We start from the raw sequence: 20,647 nt of genomic DNA, 5'->3' as shown, positions 1-20,647 counted from the left end.
TAGTTATATTCCAGGGCATTATATCTATTCCTATTGAAGTTTATCAATATTAGCTAACATTTCTAGAATTCATCAAGGTTTATAAAACATTTTACATATATTCTCATTTGATTCTTACTTAAATCCTATGAGTGTTCATTTTGCAGATGAGGAAAATGAGGCTTAGAAAAGTTAAGTGACTTGCTCAAGATCACACAGATAGTGTTATTGGCTGGATTTTAATTCAAGTGACACAGATAAAATGTATCAGATGCACGATTTGAACCTAGGTCTTCCTAACTCCATGTCCAGTGCTCTAGCCAGTGTACCATTAAGCTCCCACATTGATTTTAGCCCATTATTCCAGCACATCAAATTCTAATTGAATATTACTTTATTCAATATATCTCCCATCTTTGTAATATCTATGAATTTTATAAGAAAGTGTTCTACATTAAAATAATTGACATTATTTTCTCAATAATGAGCATACATTAAATATTTTAATAGATTATTAAATATATGCATCTTTCAAGGAAATTTCATTTATACATTGATATCTTTACCATTTTTTTTCAAAATATAATTTTGAAAAGTCATTTTACATCAAAAGTATCCATTAAAATAGCATCCCCTTTTGGAACCTGAGTACATGAATACACTGTTGGTAGAGCTATGAACTTATACAACTATTCTAGAGAATAATTCTATGACCAAAGGGCTATAAAACTGCATATCCTTTGATACCACAATGAGGTCTCTATACCAAAGAGATCAACAAAAAAGAAAAAGGACCCTTATTAAAATTTATAGCAACTCCTTTTGTGGTGGCAAAGAAATGGAAACTGAGGAGCACAGTTGAACAAGTTGTGGTATATGATTGTATTAGAACACTATTGGGTGATAAGAAATGACAAGGGTGATGCAAAGTAAAGTGAGTGAAACCAGGAGAACATTGTATACAGTAACAGCAATATTTAATTATGATCAACTGTGAAATACTTAGTTACCCTAGTTAATATAATGAACCAATACAATTCCTAGGGACTTATAATGAAAATTGCTATCCATCTATAGAGAGGGAACTGATGACATTTGAGTACAGATTGAAGCATATTTTTCACTTTTTTTTGCAACATGGTGGATATGGAAATATGTTTTGTATGACTTCACATACATAATTGATGCCATATCACTTGCCTTTTCATTGGATGGGGAAAGAACTTGAAGGAGGAAGAATCTGGAGGTCAATTTTTAAAAAATTAATATTAAAATAAATACATTAAGGAATATAAAAATAGCCTCCTCCTCTAACCCTGGTAAGTAGGATGAAATGCTTTATTAAAGATCAGTGAAAAAATGTGTTTTAGAAAATGGATGCCTATTGATTTGAGAATTTCTAACCTACTTGCAAATATTGGCATCCTTGACCATAAAATGGAAATTTGGAAAAGGAAATAGGTCTGAAGAAAGATGGATTTTTTTTTTTTTAGTGAGGCAATTGGGGTTAAGTGACTTGCCCAGGGTCACACAGCTAGTAAGTGTTAAGTGTCTGAGGCCAGATCTGAACTCAGGTACTCCTGACTCCAGGGCCGGTGTTCTATCCACTGCACCACCTAGCTGCCCCAAGATGGATTATTTTTGAATGTTAAATTTAGATGCTCTTTGGACATCTACCTCAAGATTTACAAAAGAATTCCAAGGATTTTTCCAAAATTTGCAAGAGTCTACATTCCAAGATTTTTCAAAGCTCAGGAAACACATTAGGCTTAGATATATAGATCTGGGAATCTTTTGCAAAGAGAAGAAAACTGATCCCAAGGTAGGTTATGAGATCACTAATTGAGATAGTATAAATAAAAAAAGAAAAGACATGCCAAGATAGAGCCTTAGGGGCTAACCTATGGCTAGTGAGATGATATGAATCAAGTACCAGTAAAGGAGACTGAGAAAGAACAGTCTGACAGAAAGAAGAATCTAAAAGGAAGCAGTGTGCAGAAACCCAGAGATGAAATAGAATACAAGAGGAGAAAGTGATCTACAATGCCAAATGCTGAAGAGTTTGACAAGAGCGTAGAAAAAGCCTTTAAACTAGGCAATTTAGAGATTACAAATAACTTTGGAGATGGTATTTTCAGGGAATGAGTTTGAAAGCTAGATCATATATTACAACTAGTTCAGTAATTCTCCAATTGAGGAACATCCCCTCAATTTTCAATTCTTTGTCACCACAAAAGGCTGCTATAAATATTTTTGTGCAACTATGCCATTTTCCCTTTTCTTTGATCTCTTTGGGGCACAGACCTAGTAATGGTATTGCTAGGTCAAAGGTTTTATAGTCCTTTGGACATAGTTCCAATTTGTTCTCCAGAACAAATTGGACCAGTTCACAACTTCACTAACAGTGCATTGCTGTTCCAAGTTTTTCATATCCCCTTCATCAATACTCATTTTTCTTTTCTTTCATGTTAGCCAATTTTATAGGTATTGGTGGTATTTTAGAGTTTTGTATTTTTAATTTGCATTTCTCAGTGGAAATTTAGAACATTTTTTGTGACTACTGGTAGCTGTGATTTCTTCTCTTGAAAACATACTGTTCATATCCATCGACTATCAACTGGGAGATGGCTCTTATTTTTATAAATTTTGCTAAGTTCCTAATACATTTGAGAAATGAGGCCATTATGAGAGAAATTTGCTCCCTGCTTTCCTTCTAATTTTAGCAGCATTAATTTTGTTTATGCAAAAGCTTTTGTTTCATATAGTCAGAATTATTAATTTAGCATCATGTGATACTCTCTAGCTCTCAATTGGTCACAAACTCTTCCTTTCTCCATAGATTTGATGAGTACATTTTTCCATACTCCCATAATTTACTTATGATATCACTCTTTGTGTCTAAATCATTTATCCATGTTGATCTTATCTTGGTATGCAATGCGAGATGATGATTTATGCCAGTTTCTTCTAAAATGCCTTCTAGGTAAAACAGCAACTTTTGTCAAATGATGAATTCTTACCTAAACGGCTTGGATCTCTGGGTTTATCAAACACTAGTTTCTTCTCCAGTCCCTTATTTTAAGTCTGTGGGTGTGTCTATGTTTCAAGTGTGTTTCTTGTATAAACATGTTATAGGATTTTCATTTCTTTTTTTTCTTTTTCTTTTCTTTCTTTCTTTTTTTTTTTTACAGGGCAATGAGGATAAGAGGCTTGCCCAAGGTCACACAGCTAGTGTCAAGTGTGCAAGGTCAGATTTGAACTCAGGTCCTCCTGAATCCAGGACCAGTGCTTTATCCACTGTACCACCTAGCTGCCCCCTGGATTCTCATTTCTGCTCCATTCTACTTGCTGTTTGTGTTTTATGGGCGAGTTCATCCCATTCACAGAGTTATGATTACTAAGTATGCATTTCCCTCCATCCTATTTTGTTCTGTTTATCCTTTTCTATCTTTCTGTCCCTGTTTTTCTTGCTTCCAGTCTCTGTCTCTGTCTGTCTCTCCTGCTAAAATCTCCATTGCATTGCATCTGACTATTGCTTTTCTTAAACTGCCCTCCCTTTTATCACCCCATTTCTCTTCCTATTTCCCTGTTGTGTAAAATAGATTTCTATTACCAATTGAATATGTATATGTGTGCATATATTTATATAAATTATTTAAATAATTATATAAATAATTATATTAGTAATATATTATAGAATAGATATGTGTGTACATGTATACACACACACACACACACATACATATATCCTTCTTTGAACCAATTTAGATGTGGGTGAAGTTTAAGCAATGCCTGCCCTACCTCCACCATTTTCCCCTCCCCTATAAAAGCTCTTCCTTGTATACCTCTTTTTTATTTTTCTTTTTTAGGACAGAGTCAGGACAGACTCTTTCTTTTTTTTTTCCTTTTTCTTTTTTTTTGATGAGGCAATTGGGGTTAAGTGACTTGCCCAGGGTCACACAGTCAGTAAGTGTTAAGTGTCTGAGGCCGGATTTGAACTCAGGTCCTCCTGACTCCAGGGCCAGTGCTCTATCCACTGTACCACCTAGCTGCCCCCTTGTATTACCTCTTTAATTTGAGATAATTTCTCCTATTCTTCTTCTCTCTTCCCCCTTCTACCAGGGTTTCACTTTTTCTTGTCTATTTTTTTACATCATCCCAACATAACTGACTTCCTTTTTCTATGTAGAATCCTCCTAACCACTCTAATAATGATAAAGTTCTTAGAAGTTATATATGGCATTTTCCCATATAGAAATGTGAACTGTTTATCCTTATTATATTCCTTATCTCATAGGCATATATAATAAGCACACAGAATTCCTTGAAAAATGTAACAGTCGGGGCAGCTAGGTACTGCAATGGATAAAGCACCAGCCCTGGGGTCAGGTGGACTTGAGTTCAATTCCATCCTCAGACACTTAACACTTACTAGCTGTGTGACCCTAGGAAAGTGACTTAACCCCAATTGCCTCACCAAAAAAATGTAACAGTAACAATAAATTTTATAACTCTGTATCATTATCAGCTGAGGCATAAAACAGGGATATGTATGCTCACCAAAGCTATTTGTCACCATTATGAAAGATGTCCAACACATAGTCCAAATAGAAAAAGGATTACATATATATGGTGAGCTCCCAAAGATGCCCTTGTTTATAATGGCTGTGGGTCATGGTGTGCAACATTCTCCAAATAACTGAAGTTGAAGATCACCCATAAGGCCCAAAAGATCACCAAAAAGATTGCCCAAAATGCAACAGTGAGATACATGTTGGAAAGAGTAGGCTATAGCATATTATAAACAATAAAGGTGCAAAAGTGACAATCTCTCACATCATCAAATATGTGTGATTGGAAAAAAATATAATAGGTTTCAATGAGAGTTAAAAATAACTGATAGAGTTTGTTGGTCCCATTCATAACCATGGAATGTCAAGAGGTATAGAAGAAATACCTTAGAACATTGGATGGATTCCTCCTGGCAATTTTTTTTCTTGTATAGCATGGACAAAAACCAGGAATAGATGACCTCTTAGCTCCCATTTATTACAATTCAGTAAGTTTCTCATGTTTGAAATCCTGTGTTCTTTTCCTTTTTCCTTGTTCTCATGTTTCATAATTAGGCACCAAATCCTATTCAGCCTACTATAATAATTATAATTCTAGAATTCATCCTATATTCTCTTTTCTCACTGGTACTACCTAGTACAACGATACAAACTCCACTATCCTCCCTCCACTTCACACTGCATGTCATGTCATTATCAAATTTACCTTCTTTATGGTAAGATCTAATTATGATCCTGGTTTGCTAGAAACCTTTCAATGGCTTGCAATTACTTAGCAAGCAATAGGGATTCTTTTGTCGTACAAAGAAAGGCCTCTACAATATGGTTTCTCTCTCACTCTTCAATCTTATTTTATCATACTGCTATGGATTCTACACTACAACCAAACTGTACTCATTTTTATCCCAATTTTTCTCCTTTACATATGATTGGAAATTCACCTCTTTTCCCCATTAATTGTTCAAAAATTTCTTATCTTTTAAAGGCTCTTTCAAGTGCCAACTCTTCAAGCAAAGCTTCTCTAATTTTCTTCAGTCAATAATGGTCTTTCTCCACAGGTGTTCATATTTCAATTATATTTTTGTATTTATTATTAATTATTTTATGCTCTAATTATTTCTATATGTATTATATTTCTTTACTAGACCATAATTTTCTTTAGAATAGGGAGAGCATAGTATCTAAATTTACTTTTGCAGGGCCTAGTAAGGTGCTCAGAACGTGGTAGTTCCTTCATGAATTTGTTGAATTGAATAACCAAGTCCAACTCCGTAATGTTACAGATGACTAACTGAAGCACAGGAAAATGAAATGATTTGCTAAAGACCACAAAGCTAATTAATGGTCGACCTCAGACTAGAATACAAGTCTCTTGTCTATAGGGATTAATACCTTTTTAATTTTCTTATGTATGTGCTCTTACCTGTGAAACCTTATCAATGACAGAGGGGGGAAAATCACTCTAGGACCATGGGATAGATGAAGAAAAAACACAGCATCTCTTTCTTGGCAATGTGCAGTATTCACCACTGTTTACTATGTTGATATCTTTCTTATTTATTGAATATGAAGCCATTAGATCTTGAGAAAGGAAGAAAAGCAAAAGAGGCCAGGGAATCATAGGAGTGCCTCATTGTTAAGATGTGTACCACACATCATGAAGCACTCAAAGGGTTAATAAATCGTTCAGACATTTTAATGCTATTTTCCGTTAGGTTTTATTGGAAGACTTATCATGATTAGAGACAAAGTTCCAACAAGGTCAACATCACTGTTCCAAAGGCATGAGCAGGTAAGCTAAAGAGAGATCAAATAAATTGTTTAAATGTTACTGCATAGGTAGTTCTCACGAATGACTCTGCAACCAGTCTAACTTCCATTAGCATAGTTAGAAACTCTGTGATAGGAAGAAAATTACGATAACATCAAATATTACTCTAAGGAGGTCTTGCTGTAGAATAGAAATGAAGAGATGTAGATAAATCTGCTAATATTCATCTTGTTCACACAGTGTACAAGGAGGAACAAAAACTAAAGGCAAGGAGTACAAGAAATTTGTGCCCAATAAACTTCTTAGAGTCATAATACAAAGCTTTCTGGACTGTGCATATTTAATGTGCTGAGAGATTAAAAAGATATAACACCACTGGGTAGAAAGTCAGAAGATCAGGACTCAATTGATTGTCTAGCAGTCTAAAATTTGCTTTCCTGGTTCAGCTAATATTTTCGAGGTATAATAGAAATAACATTAGGCTGGGAGACAGATGACCTGAGTTCTAGTCTCTGCTGTGTCACTCTCTGAAGGGCCTTAGGGAAGTCATATAATCTTCTTGAAATTCAGTTACAGATCACATGATCAATAACATGATAGAGAAGATATTTTCAGCAGAACTTCTCCAGCCTAATATTCTCAAAAAAAAAAAAGGAAACGCAAAAATATTTACCATGAAAATGAATTTTTGAAAAGGTAAGGAGGAAGAAAAGCCTTATGGAATGGCATCAGAGATCTAAAATGAAGTTTTTTTCAAGCCTCCTTGTGTGTATTCTTCCCTTATATCTACCCTCTGAATACACAACAGTTATAGTTAGACAGAAGAATTTCATGGGCTTCTGTCTTTAATTGTCTCACTGTTGTTATAGAGGAGAGAGAGGGAGGGGGGAGGGAGGGAGGTAGGGAGACAGAGAGAGGCAAAGAGAGACAAAGACAGAGACAAAGAGAAAGGCAGACACACACACACACACACAGACAAAGAGAGACAGAAAGAGACAGAGAGAAATGGCGACAGAAAGATAGAAAACATGAATTCTGGTGTAATAGTGGTGTAAGATGCCTTAGCACAGAGTTTGTAATAGGGGATAGAAGTTCAAGTCTTTCAACATTGTTCACTATAAGATGATTATTGTTAATAAAATAAATTGTTGTGGATCTGCTAGTTTTTTATATAACAGTTCATACATGACTTCATCCATCTATCTATCATCTATCATCTATCTTTCTATCTAATCCATTTATCTATCCATCCATCCATCTATTCATTCATTTATTTATTTTTGTGGGGAAATGAGGGTTAAGTGACTTGCCCAGAGCCACACAGCTAGTGTTAAGTGTCTGAGGTTAGATTTGAACTCAGGTCCTCCTGAACTCAGGGCCGGTACTTTATCCACTGTGCCAACTAGCTGCCCCTGATCATTCTTCATTTCTTACAGCACAATAGTTTTTGAATATGTTTTTATGTCATAATTTGTTCAGTCTCTCTCGAATTAGTGGTCACTCTTAGTTTCTAGTCCTTTGTCACCAGAAAAAGAACATCATAAATATTTTTTGTATATCTAGAGTCTTTTCCTCTTTCATTAATCTCTTTTGAATATAGACCTAGAATTTCTGGGTCAATGGGCATTCAGTATTTAATATTTTTCTTTTCAGAATGATCAGGACATTACAAAACTCCATTGCCCCACTCCCCCCAAAAAGTGCACCTATGTGTAATGTATGTTTTCCTGTAGTCCCACCGAGATTTTTCATTTTCTTTTTTGTCAGTCTTAGCACTCTGATCAACCCTAATTCCAGAAGACTAATGAAGAAAAACATTGTCCACATCATGACAGAAAGATAATGGATTAATATTCAGAATAAGAAATGAATTAATTGACATGGCAATCATAAGAATTTGTTTTGTTTCTAAACAAAATTTGGGAGCTAAGGAACAACAGGGTAGAAATAGTGGAGTCAAACACATAGAGACAATTTATTTCCACGTTCCTTATATTGGTGATCCAGTATTTTCTGTTAATGAGAGCAAGGTGATCTCTTTCAGGAATTTCAGTTGAATTTCTGTCCAAATTAATTGTTCTTTGAGGATTTTCTTGTACATGTTTGGAATCATTCTTTTCTCTGACTTTTGTGTCTTAAGTGTTCCTGTTGCTATAATAGCTTTTTATGGTGGAATTCTTTTTAATGGTTACTTATTATCCAGTCTACTTAACTTTGGATGTGATGTTAGGACCAGGCTCTTTGCAATTCTAGAGGGAGATTTGGTGCTGGTCTTGCTGCTGTTTTCTGGGAGTATCATGTTATTTCAAGATCTCAGTGAAAGTTCAGTCTAGGAACTGCAAGCATTCAGCACTCCCAAAGTGGTCTGATCCAGGACAAAGTCTGATTGGTCCCCTCTTGGTCTAAGCTCTTCAAGTTTATGACAGGGATTTTGGTCTGAATAATAGTAGATTGCTGATGGACTCAGCCACTTTCAACCAGCTGGGAAGTTCTGCTGGTCCAGAATTATAGAACTTTAAGCTCCCCTTTGGTCTGAGATTTCTGTCTTGCTGATTCCTCTTCTGGGTTCAGGCAGGTCCAGGGGCTAGAACTGATACATAAACTGCTCTATCTATAACCTTGGACCAGAGAGAACTAGGAAAGGGTAAAAGCAGCTGTGAATCTATGATCTAGAACTGGATATTAGGCAACAAAGCTACTGGTTTGCACCAGTCCCCATCACTGTGGCCTGGTATAAGGATTTCTTAGTATGAGTTTGGCACTCCTTCTTGCCTTTATTCACATATCTTCCTGGGCACCAGTGTGATCTACTCTGATTTCTATCCCCAGTTTAAACAAACCTCTCTATTTCCCTATACCAACTTTGGCTGGAAAAATGACCTTTTCTTGGATTTCTTCATTAGAATTCATTTTGATGTATTTTTTAGATCTGTTTAGAGAAAAGTTTTCTGGGGGGTGGTGATAGGGAGATGTCTTTATTATACCATTTCTCCGTATTTCCTTTTTTGACTTTACTTACTGATAATCCTCTGAACATTTTCACTGGATGTTCCCATAAGTGGAATAGGCTTCCCCCTCACTTTCATCTCTAAGAATCTCTTGTTTTCTCCAAAACTCTGATCAAAAGCCACCTTCAGAAGAAGCCTTTCCTGATCCCCCCAATATGATAATTCTTTTCTGTCAAAAAAATCACTTTGTGTGGGTACATATACACATACATGTGTATCTATGTGTTTATGTACATATTTGTTTTGTCCATTTGAAAGTACTCTTTGAGGGAAATATAATTTTTCATTTTTTTCTCTTTATTCCTAGAACCTAAGACAGAACCCAGCATATACTTAGTACTTTATACATGGTTTTTGACTGGCAATGTCAAAAACACTCCCGAAAAAAACACCCTTAAAACTAATCAACAAAGAAAGCATTTTTTTCACATGACAAAAAGTATGTATACAGGCAGCTAGGTGGTATAGTGGGTAAGAGAGCTAGACTTAGAAAGATTGGAATTAAAATTCCTCCTCATTTACTAGCTATAGCAAGATACTTAAGCCAGTTACTCTAAGCCTTAGTTTCCTCATTTTAAAATGGGTATAATAATAGCCCTTACTTTACAGATTTGTTATAAGGATAATTGAAATGAAATATAGAGAGCTTTTCAATCATTAAAGCACTACATAAATATAAATAGTAGCTTTTTCTAGAACCTGAATAGGCAAAGCTTTCCTCTACCCCAACTACTATCTGATATAGTGTTAGAAATGTTAATGATAACAATGAGACTAGAAAAGAAAATTAAAGGCATAAACTTTGACCAAGAGATGAGATTATTTCTATTTACAGACAGCATAATGTTTACTTAGAAAACCCCAAAGAATTAGCCAGGAACATGATATACTCATGGGACTCAGACTATGATTATATACTCTACACAAAAATGTAATTACTAAGTACTCCTTACAGAAATAATGGTAGACTTAAACAACTGGATTAGTACGTATCATTCAAATTAGGATATTGCCAATAAAATAAAAACAGGGATACCTAAATTTATTTGCAAATTTAATAATATGCCAAATTTACCTCCCTTCTTCATTGGAGAAATAGCCAACCAACAGTGAATGTGAAATGTTGTACAAATTGTAGGATAGAGTCAATATGCTATTGTTTTTGCTAAACTGTTTTTGTTTGTTTGTTTTTTAGTTTGTTACTTCCCTGAATCATCTGGAAAGCATGGGGAGGGAGAGAAAAGATATATCTGGGAATAACTGTAAAGTAAAATTTTTCTTAAAAGGTATTAATTAATTAATTAATTAAATGTTTTAAAACCTTAGTTAAACATAAAGGTTAATATAAATCAGGTTGTACTAAATGATTTCTATTCACAAGCCATTTTCTTTTCTCTCAGAAAATGAAATGGAGATAATAACCAATGAAGTAGAATCCTTTGGAGGTACAGAATTGACAGAAATCTTATAAGAAAGTGACTTGGTCATTATTTCAGAATTTTTACTAATAATGAAAAGTTATGTTGGACATAAGCAATTTCCCCCTATACCTCAGGAAAAGAGGCATAGCTAATGAAAAATAATTTATTAAGAACTTACCATATGCCAGGCACTGTGCTAAATTTGAGGGCTACAAATACAAAAAGTGGGAATCCTTGCCTTTAAGGAACTTATTTTCTAACAGGAGAGATAACACATATAAAGTCATAGTCAGAGGACATTTTGTTCCTGGGAATCACATTGATGGTGTGTTAACTCATAGGACTTTTAGTCATTTGATGCTCCTTTCAAGATTTAGCAATGTATTACTGATTTAATTGTTGTATATAGAGCAAGAGATGAGGGGAAGGGCTGGTGAAGTGGGTCAGTAGACAGGATAGCCCAAGTGACTAGCTGGATAACTGTATTGGATCTAAAGGAAAATAATATCTGAGGAGTGGTTAGATATAAAGGAGTAAATAATTTACTCTCTCAGGAAGTAGAAAGTCTAGGAGTCACTGAATGGAAATTCCAGATTTGAGTGGAATAACTTCCTTCAGCATCTGGTTCATGGTTAAGATCAATATGATATGTCTAGAGACTGCCAAAGGAGACATGGCACACAATATTGGGAAGATCCTAAAAATGAAACTGACTTTATAATCATAGATGATAGCTTTTGAGATGGAAGTGATGAGATTTTCTGACCTCAAATGGATAAGAAAGAATAAGAGGCATCACTTAAGAAATTGAATGTTTGGAAAATTCTTAGAGTTCAAATTAGAAAAGAACATCTGATGGAAGAGTGTGAGGGAGACATGAGTAGAAACTTGTAGAAAAAGATAAGCACATAAAAGGTCAAATTCCAGAATGAACTGAATCTTGCAAAAACAAGGAACATAAAATAGTGCTACAGACATAAAAAGATCATGTTTTAAACTGATAAAAGAAATAAAAAAGAATAAGTGAAATAGACTCACTGGTTGGGGACAGATGGTATAATGTCATTAGATGATAATGAGGAGGAAGATCTGTAGTCCATCATAACTAGTGGTGTAAATGCTCTTCAAACTCAATATTGTGGAACATTATTGAGAGGTAATGATAGCCCAAGATGATTAATGAAATAGTCAGAGAACCTGGCTGTTTTAGAAGTGTTCAGGCCTCTAGGTCAAAATGAACATACTCAGGGGTAGAAAGTTGATAATGAAAATGCTGAAGGAAATTCACACGATTTCCCAGATAGTATTGATAAATTTAACAGTATTTATGTGTGCATGCATGCATGCATGTAAGTATGTATGTGTATGTGTGTATAGGCAGAAGTGTTAGAAGCTCATAGATGACTAAATCCCCCAATAATCAAAAAAAGGGGAGATAGTAAGTTCTATATAGGATAGATTGATCAACTTGCAACAATCCCTGAATTAAAATTCTAAAACAGAATGTCAAAGATATGACTTTCAAATATTAGAAAAGAATTCAGTAACTACCAGGAATCATGAGAAACTTATGTATGTTATCCCAGGATTCAATGTCAAGTCATTCGTATGTAGCACTTTAAAGTTCACAAAGCATTTTCCACAACTATCTATATTGTTATGCATATGTCAACATTACCAATTTACATACAAGAAAACAAATTCAGGGAAGCTAAAGTACTTGCTCAAAGTTATATAGTTAATAAGTCTCAGAGCCAGGACTGGAATCAAGATCTTTTGGCTATAAAACCAATGACCTTCCTACTCACTAGCCTACTGTGTCTAGCCATTCCCAGACCAGCAAATCTTGCTTCTTCCCTTGTACCCCAGCCATTTTCACCATCTTTCCTGCTGCTGTACCCACCAGCCCACTGGACCTCCAGAGACCCTGTCCTAGGACAGAAGGCTTCTTATTCGTGTGTGTGTGTGTGTGTGTGTGTGTGTGTGTGTGTGTGTGCGTGCGCGTGTGTACATGCATCTGTCTGTACCAGGTAACCATTTGACACTCTACACTCATTCTCAGAATAAAGCTTTTAAAGTGAAGGTCCCTTGCCTTCTAGTTTTGCTAAAAAACAAAATGAAGAAGTGAATAAGAATATACAATGGAAGGAGAAGAAAGGGAAAAAAAGAATGAAAAAGGTGCTATATGATGCAATCCAGGTCTGTACATTAAAAGCTTGTCAGTAAATGAAATTTATACATGATCATTTGCAACATCCCAGTCCAACCCACATCTTTCCCCCCACCAAAATCATAAAGAGACACTACATATTAGGATTTTACATTTGTTATCCCTATAACTTGCAGCTGTATATTGAAGTGTATAATACCCCCTCCCAATGACTCTAGGTTTCATAAATCCATCTCTCTGTCTCTCTGTCTCTCTCTCTGCTTTAAGATTTGAACTTAGTTATTTAACTTCTTTTTGAATGGCAGGAATAATAAAATCTAGTTTATCTTCTACCCTTGTCCAGAATAAGCATGGGTGGTTAAATAAATTATCATACTAAATAGATGACAAAAAGGTAACATTACCATAGGAAAATATCATTTCAACAACTTCCTAACAATTTTCAAGACACTGGAAAAAACACGCAGGAAATGAACATTTACTTCTGTAAAAACTACAAGAGTCCACTTATCTTCTTCACAACTATAGTTTAAGAATGGGATGCAGAACTCTTATGCAGGAACCCAACAGAATGATAAAAACCTATCCATCTGTTCACTTTCATGTAAACAATATTCGTGCTACCATACTGGGACCTCATCTAGGACAAAGTCCTGAGATTTTTGTTACATCTGTCACTTTCCCTGTTTACAGCTGCTTCATCAGAAAACCAATAGAGGTTTTTCTTCCATTCTAAACACTCAAAATTGGAACATGGGGAAATAACACAAGGAAAGGTTACTTCTATATATCTTCCCTCTCTACCTGATTTCTGCCTCAGTGCCTAATATTAATATCAAATGTGATGCTCTATGTAGGGAAACATAGAAACATTTCAAGAGAGTGTCTCATTCCATTTCCTGAACTCAGAAGGGACAATTTCATAATCAAATCTGAATGCCTCCTAGCAGGCATGTTGGGAGTGTTCAGGTTTGTACTTATACAAACTGATGAAGCAAAGTCCCTTTTACTGGCCTCCAGATCCCAAGTGCAGCACAAAAGAATGGGATATTCAAAATTGAGAGAAATGGCCAGTTTTTGGCACTTGCCCAATTTATTGAAGTCCTTACTAAGGGATCCAGAGTTGTATTAGATTGCTTCAACTCTTGTGAGCTTGAAGAGGAGTAGCCTGGAGCTGTGTTCTGTTTGTGAGAAGGCAACAAGACTGTGCTGAATATAAAGACACATTAACTGAATATTTCCTACACTAACAAGCTCTGACCTGACAAGTGGATGGAAGAGGCCAAAATGAAAGTTAGGGAAAAATCCACATGGCCCAAACTGAGGGGCAATGTTCTGCTGGAGTTACAAATTCAGATTATTACATCTTTTGCAATCTTTCTTTTTGCATGACTTGTATCATCTCCTGAGACCAATGTCTGTCCCACTGGTGGGAATATAAACACATGCAGTCAGAATGTCACAAAGCAGAGTTGGAAACAACTAATCTGTCCCTAGTTCATAGGACTTGCCATCAGGAACTATGAATCTCACAAAAGGTATTTGGTTTAGAGTATATATTATTTTTCTAGCTGTTAAATCTCTTTTGTTGGCAGTATGTTCTCAGATGCTTAAAAATGGAGATTCTTTTTTCAGTAATTGCATTCTTTTTTGCAGCTGGAAAAACAGTAGTGTTAACCTTCTCAACCAAACTCTCCGTCCTTCATGAATTCCTCATTTCTCAAGGAAATAAGCGCCCATTTCTAAAGTTTGCCTACATGCAGATAATGAAACAGGATTGGCACAATTATCCGAACAATTCATGTAAAAAAATTCAGAAGAGGCAGCTAGGTGGCACAGTGGATAGAGCACTGGCCCTGGAGTCAGGAGTACCTGCGTTCAAATCTGGCCTCAGACACTTAACACTTACTAGCTGTGTGACCCTGGGCAAGTCACTTAACCCCAATTGCCTCACAAAAAAAAAAAATCAGAAAACCAACTCTGCCTAAAACATAACTCACAATCTCAAATGAAAGGGAATCAAATTCCTTTCCATAGTCAACTTGTGCTGAACTGTTGTCAAAAGAGTTTCTGTCTTCTTTTAATAATGCATTTTTTCCTTTAATATATCTAAAATGAACCATACTTTGAATTGGTACACATATATAACATTCTCTTGATCCAGAGGGAATTACATAATAAATAAATCTTGTTTCTGAATTATATAGAAGTCACTCCTGATCCTTATGTATTCTGGAATTTGTTCTTGGGCTTCAAACCACCTAAGCTAGGAGAAGAAGGCTGAATTTTATGGCAATGCTATCAGGAAATACAAAGTGAAAAATGCCAAATTCCCAAGCTTCAGCCTAACTTCACATAATGTTTATTTCAGAACAAAATTCAGCCTTAGGTAAATTCATATGAGACTACATCCAAGGAATATGATTTACATTTTGATAAGAGACCACATGAAGTTGGCCTCCACCTACAAAGTAGCCATTGTGAGCTCAGAGAAGAACAATATTGCATTAGCCTTCTCTTCCCTTGTAACTATAGGTGGAAATGGCCAGAAGGTTATTCATTAAGGTTTAAACTAAAAATTGTGTTAGCTTAGTTAATTGTTTCATGATGTAGGTGTTCAGTTTTCCTGGAAGCAAGGACTACTTGACTTTGGGCCCTCCATTTTCCTTCCTAACAAGGTATAAATCTTCCTAATGTCCCTAATGACTTTGCAACTTCTTCAATCAACTTCTTTATCTTCTCCCTCAATTTAATTCAATTCCAAAAACATTTATTAGGTACCTATTTTGTTAGAAACTAGAGAGTAAAAGTTTGAAAAAGGACACAAAGTTTAGATAAGATGCTCCTTGCAATGACCTTATAATACAATAAGGAGATATAATGTATACATAGATATGAAATTTTTGTTTCATGAGTCACTTAGACAACTATTAAAGAAAATAACAAATGCTAAATGCATGAAAAATCAAGGAAATTGTGAGAAAGGAAGAGCACTATTATATCATATATATGTGAGGAACCTAGTAGTTCCAAATACATTAATATCTACATTACGTACTTTGGTATTCTTGACCAACTCACAGACAATAATGGTCCATGTCAAGTTCCCATTCTCCTTCAGCCAGCCAAAAGGGTTTGGGCTAAATGATGAATAGGGTAACTACATTAAGTTTTATCAATTACTTTAACCATTTTGAACCTCTATCAATCACTTAAGACATAATTCTTTTAATAAGACAAATATTTGGATTCTTATAATATAAAGGTACTTATACAAGTTGTATTGCATTCAATCAATAATATCATAATGAAAAGAACTCAAAACTAGGATTCAGAAGAAATGCTACATTCCTGACTTTGATTTGATCCATTAGCTGTGGGACCCAAGAAACACTTAACTACTCTGAATCAGAGTTTCTTTACCTCTACGTTAAAAGTTTTGGACTTGTGATGTTTAAGATTCCTTCTAACACAAAAATTGTATCATTCTACAATGTTACATATGATATTATATCATGCTATCACATTTTCTGCTCAAAGTAGCACATTATAGGAAAATAAATATTCCAAGTAATATTCTATTCAGTTCCACAAAATTCATCACTTACCTATTACATGCATTAGATTGTCGCAGGTATTTTGGATATAAAGGTGAAAGAAGTCATAATAGCTGCTTTGAAGGTAGGTACTAGTCATGGGAGATTTAGTACACAAATAACTACAAGTTGTGTTCTAGGGAATGCTTAGACTAAAATAGATTGATATGAGATTCCAAAAAGGAGAAATCACTTAGAGATTTATTTAATAACCTTATGGTTATTAATATCAAATGAGTCCTAACCCAGCATATGTTTAATATGTTTGTCAAAGCAAATGGGATATTTTTCTAAAGTGCTTAGCACAATGCCTGACACACTGTAGGTGCTATAAAAATGCCTTTTCCTTTCTCGTTCCTTTCCCTCCCCTTCTCTTCCCATAAGTTATTTTCTACCATTTTGGAGAATTTCCAATACAGAGTTAAAATGGGAAGATTCCTCATAAATGGTGAGGTTCTTCAGGAGCTCCTGCTTTCAAAGGAAATTACCCTAATTGTGTCAAGTTCCAGAACACTACAGAGTGTCCTAAATGAGGCTTGCAATGATTCAGAAGGGTAGGGAAGGGCAGCTAGGTGGCATAGTGGATAGAGCACTGGACCTGAAGTCAGGAGGACCTGAGTTCAAATCCAGCCTCACACACTTGACATTTACTAGCTGTGTGACCCCGGGCAACTGACTTAACCCCAGTTGCCTTGCAAAAAAAGGGTAGGGAGAACAAATATTTATTAAATACCTATGTCCCAGGAACTGTGCTAAATACTTAATAAATAATTCATTTAATCCTTGCAACAAATCTGTGAGGCAGGTGCGATAAATATTTTCGATAGATAAACAGGCTGAATTAGATGGAGGTTAAGTGACTTGTCCTGGGTCACATAGCTAGTAAAATGTGAGCTTACTGCCCCTGGTGTAGAAGAGAAGTAGAGTAAGAAAACTGAGAAGTTGCATTTGGGAAGTTGTGAAACATTTTCATGACCAAGATTTCTCCTTGGAAGAAAAATCAACTTTTTAAATACCAGTTATTTTCTGGTGACACAATATACGCTATAAATAAAGTAATATCACAATCTTCCTAAATTCAAAATTGTAGGTCATCCAAAAGGCAACAGGGAGAGTTATATGGCGGACATAAATAGGTTGCAGCCTATAACTAATTATGATTTACCTGTTACTAAGAAGTGGCATAGGGGGAAGCTAGGTGGCGCAGTAGATAAGGCACCAGCTGTGGATTTAGGAGAACCTGAGTTCAAATCCAACCCCAGACACTTGACACTTGCTAGCTGTGTGACCTTGGGCAAGGCACTTAACCCTCATTGCCCTGCCAAAAAGAAAAAAAAGTAGCATAAATGACATTAAAGAGATCTATAACTGAAAAAGTATATCTGCTGGTTACACAGTAGTGGTGAACCACAAAAGACAGATAGTACATGCAGGGCACTAGTAGTACATTCACATTAAAAATAAATAAAAATAAACCCCCCAAAGATTAGGTTATCAGACCCCTCATGCATGATTTATAGGAATATATGGATAAGCATCACAGAGGATAAAAAGGTATGAGTGGGCTGTAATTTCAATCAGTGGAATGAATAGCAGCATCAGTAAGATCACAGATGTATTGATCTTTTACAATATCATGAAAGGATGTCAGTCAGTTTAATAATTACCTCATATATTGCATTAACAGTTTTTCTTACAAGGAAAACCTAGCAAAGAGGCTTGCATATTATAAAAGAGTCTAGGCTTTCTCCCAAATGATCAGTATGCAGCTGGAGATAGAGTTGGAATCTAAGTTCTGTGCAACTTCTGGGACCTAAACTCTCCCCCAAAGCCTTGGGAAAATAATAGGATCTCTACGTGGCTTTATAAGGCCTGGCTACTCAGAATACAGTTGAAGCAGTTTTTTCAAGGATTTGTGGACATTGTCCAATGAAAGCATAGAGAGATCCTCAAATGTTTTACAACTGAGGAATCTTCATTTCTGTTCTTCCTTTGAACTTCCTCAATAAGACAGCTTTACTTGGTGGAGAAAAAAAAAAGTATTCCTAGGGATTTCTTAGGAGACATGATGGATATTCCTGTGTTTTTCTAGGTAAATACATTTTCTTCTAATGAAAGTGCACAGAGCTGAAAACCCACTATAGATTCTTCAGATAAAAGAGAAAATAGTTACATAAGTAGTAACTCATAGACAATCATAACTGTTTTTTAATTCTTTCTTTCTTTCTTTCTTTCTTTTTTTTGCAGGGCAATGAGGGTTAAATGACTTGCCCAGGGTCACACAGCTAGTAAGTGTTAAGTGTCTGAAGCTGGATCTGAACTCAAGTGTCCTGAATCCAGGACTGGTGCTTTATCTACTGTGCCACCTAGCTTCCCCTGACAATCATAATAACCCTAATTTCTTTCTCTCTGCCATCTTCATTAAATTTTTCTTCCTTTAATGTTACATCAACACATAATGGCAGCCAACTTCTAAGTCACTCTCCTTTCTTTCTTTTTTTTTTTTTGGTGGGCAATGGGGGTTAAGTGACTTGCCCAAGGTCACACAGCTAGTAAGTGTCAAGTGTCTGAGGCCAGATTTGAACTCAGGTACTCCTGAATCCAGGGCCAGTGTTTTATCCACTGTGCCACCTAGCTGCCCTCTCCTTTCTTTCTTAATGACTTTAGAACCTAGTTTTCAGCCTTATCCTTCACCCCAACTCCTGGAGACCATTATCTTTGGTGCCTGTAATGTTCATATTGATAATACTTCTTATACTCTAGATTTTTAAGTTCCTCTCCCTATAAGAACTCATAAAGCATTTTTTTGCATTTCTAAAATATATTTATCATATATTGCTTTGCATCTCAGTCATCAATGTATTGTTATATACCCCTAAAATATCATCAGAAAAAATAATTTCTGAGTTTAGAATCTTGGAAATGGAATACTGAGAAGGCATCAAGTCCAAAATTGAACCAGATTAGACTATATTATGGACATCATGAGGACAATGAATTGGGTTCTGCCTTAGATTTGCATCTCTCAATAAGAGAAGAAAAAGAATTAAAGGAATTAGAATAGGTAATAAGGAAACAAAACAGATGATATGGTGTTATACTTAGAAAATCCAAGATGATCAACTAAAAATAGCTATTTTAAATTATTAACAACATTAGCAAAATTGCAGGATACAAAATAAACCCACAGAAGTCATCAGCATTTCTATATCTTAACAAGAAAGTCCAGCAACAACAAATAGGAAGACAAATTCCATTTAAAATAATGTAAACAATAAAAATACTTGGTAGTCAACCCGCCAAGACAAAACCAAGAACTAATTAACAAAAATATAAAACATTTTTTCCATGCAAATAATGTCAGATCTAAATGTTTGGTAAAATAGTGATTGCTCATGGTAGGCTAAGCCAATATAATAAAAATGACAACCCTACCTAAGTTAATTCATTTATTTAGTGCCATACAATCAAAATATCAAAAATATTTTCTAGATCTAGAAAAAAATAATAAAAAAAATTCATATGGAAGAACAAAAGCCCAAGGATATCAAGAGAATAAAGGAGGGGCAGCTAGATGGCGCAGTGGTTAAAGCACCAGCCCTGGATTCAGGAGTACCTGAGTTCAAATCTGGCCTCAGACACTTGACACTTACTAGCTGTGTGACCCTGGGCAAGTCACTTAACCCCCATTGCCTAAAACAAAAAAAAAAAAAAAAAAAAAAAAAAAAAAAAAAAAAAAGAGAGAATAAAGGAAAAAAAATGTGGAAGAAGGTGGCCTAGCAGTATGATATCTCAAACTTCATTATAAAGTGGTAATTATAAAAACAATCTGGTACTGGCTAAGAAATAGAGAGGTGGATCAGTGAAGTAGAATAGCAATAGAATTATACTACAGTAAATAACTATACTAATCTAGTATGTGATAAACCAAGAGATCCAAGCTTTTGGAAAAAGAAAAACTCATTATTTGACAAAAACTGCTAGAAAACTGGAAGATAGTATGACAGAAACTAGATATAGACCAACATCTTACACCATATGGGTACATGATTTATATATAAAGGGTGATCCCATAAGCAAATTAACAGAGCATGGGATAGTTTGTCAGATTTATGGACAGAGGAAGAATTT

The sequence above is a fragment of the Dromiciops gliroides genome, chromosome 5, assembly GCF_019393635.1.
Source record: "Dromiciops gliroides isolate mDroGli1 chromosome 5, mDroGli1.pri, whole genome shotgun sequence".
Lineage (NCBI taxonomy): Eukaryota > Metazoa > Chordata > Mammalia > Microbiotheria > Microbiotheriidae > Dromiciops > Dromiciops gliroides.
This window is presented reverse-complemented; position numbering follows the sequence as displayed.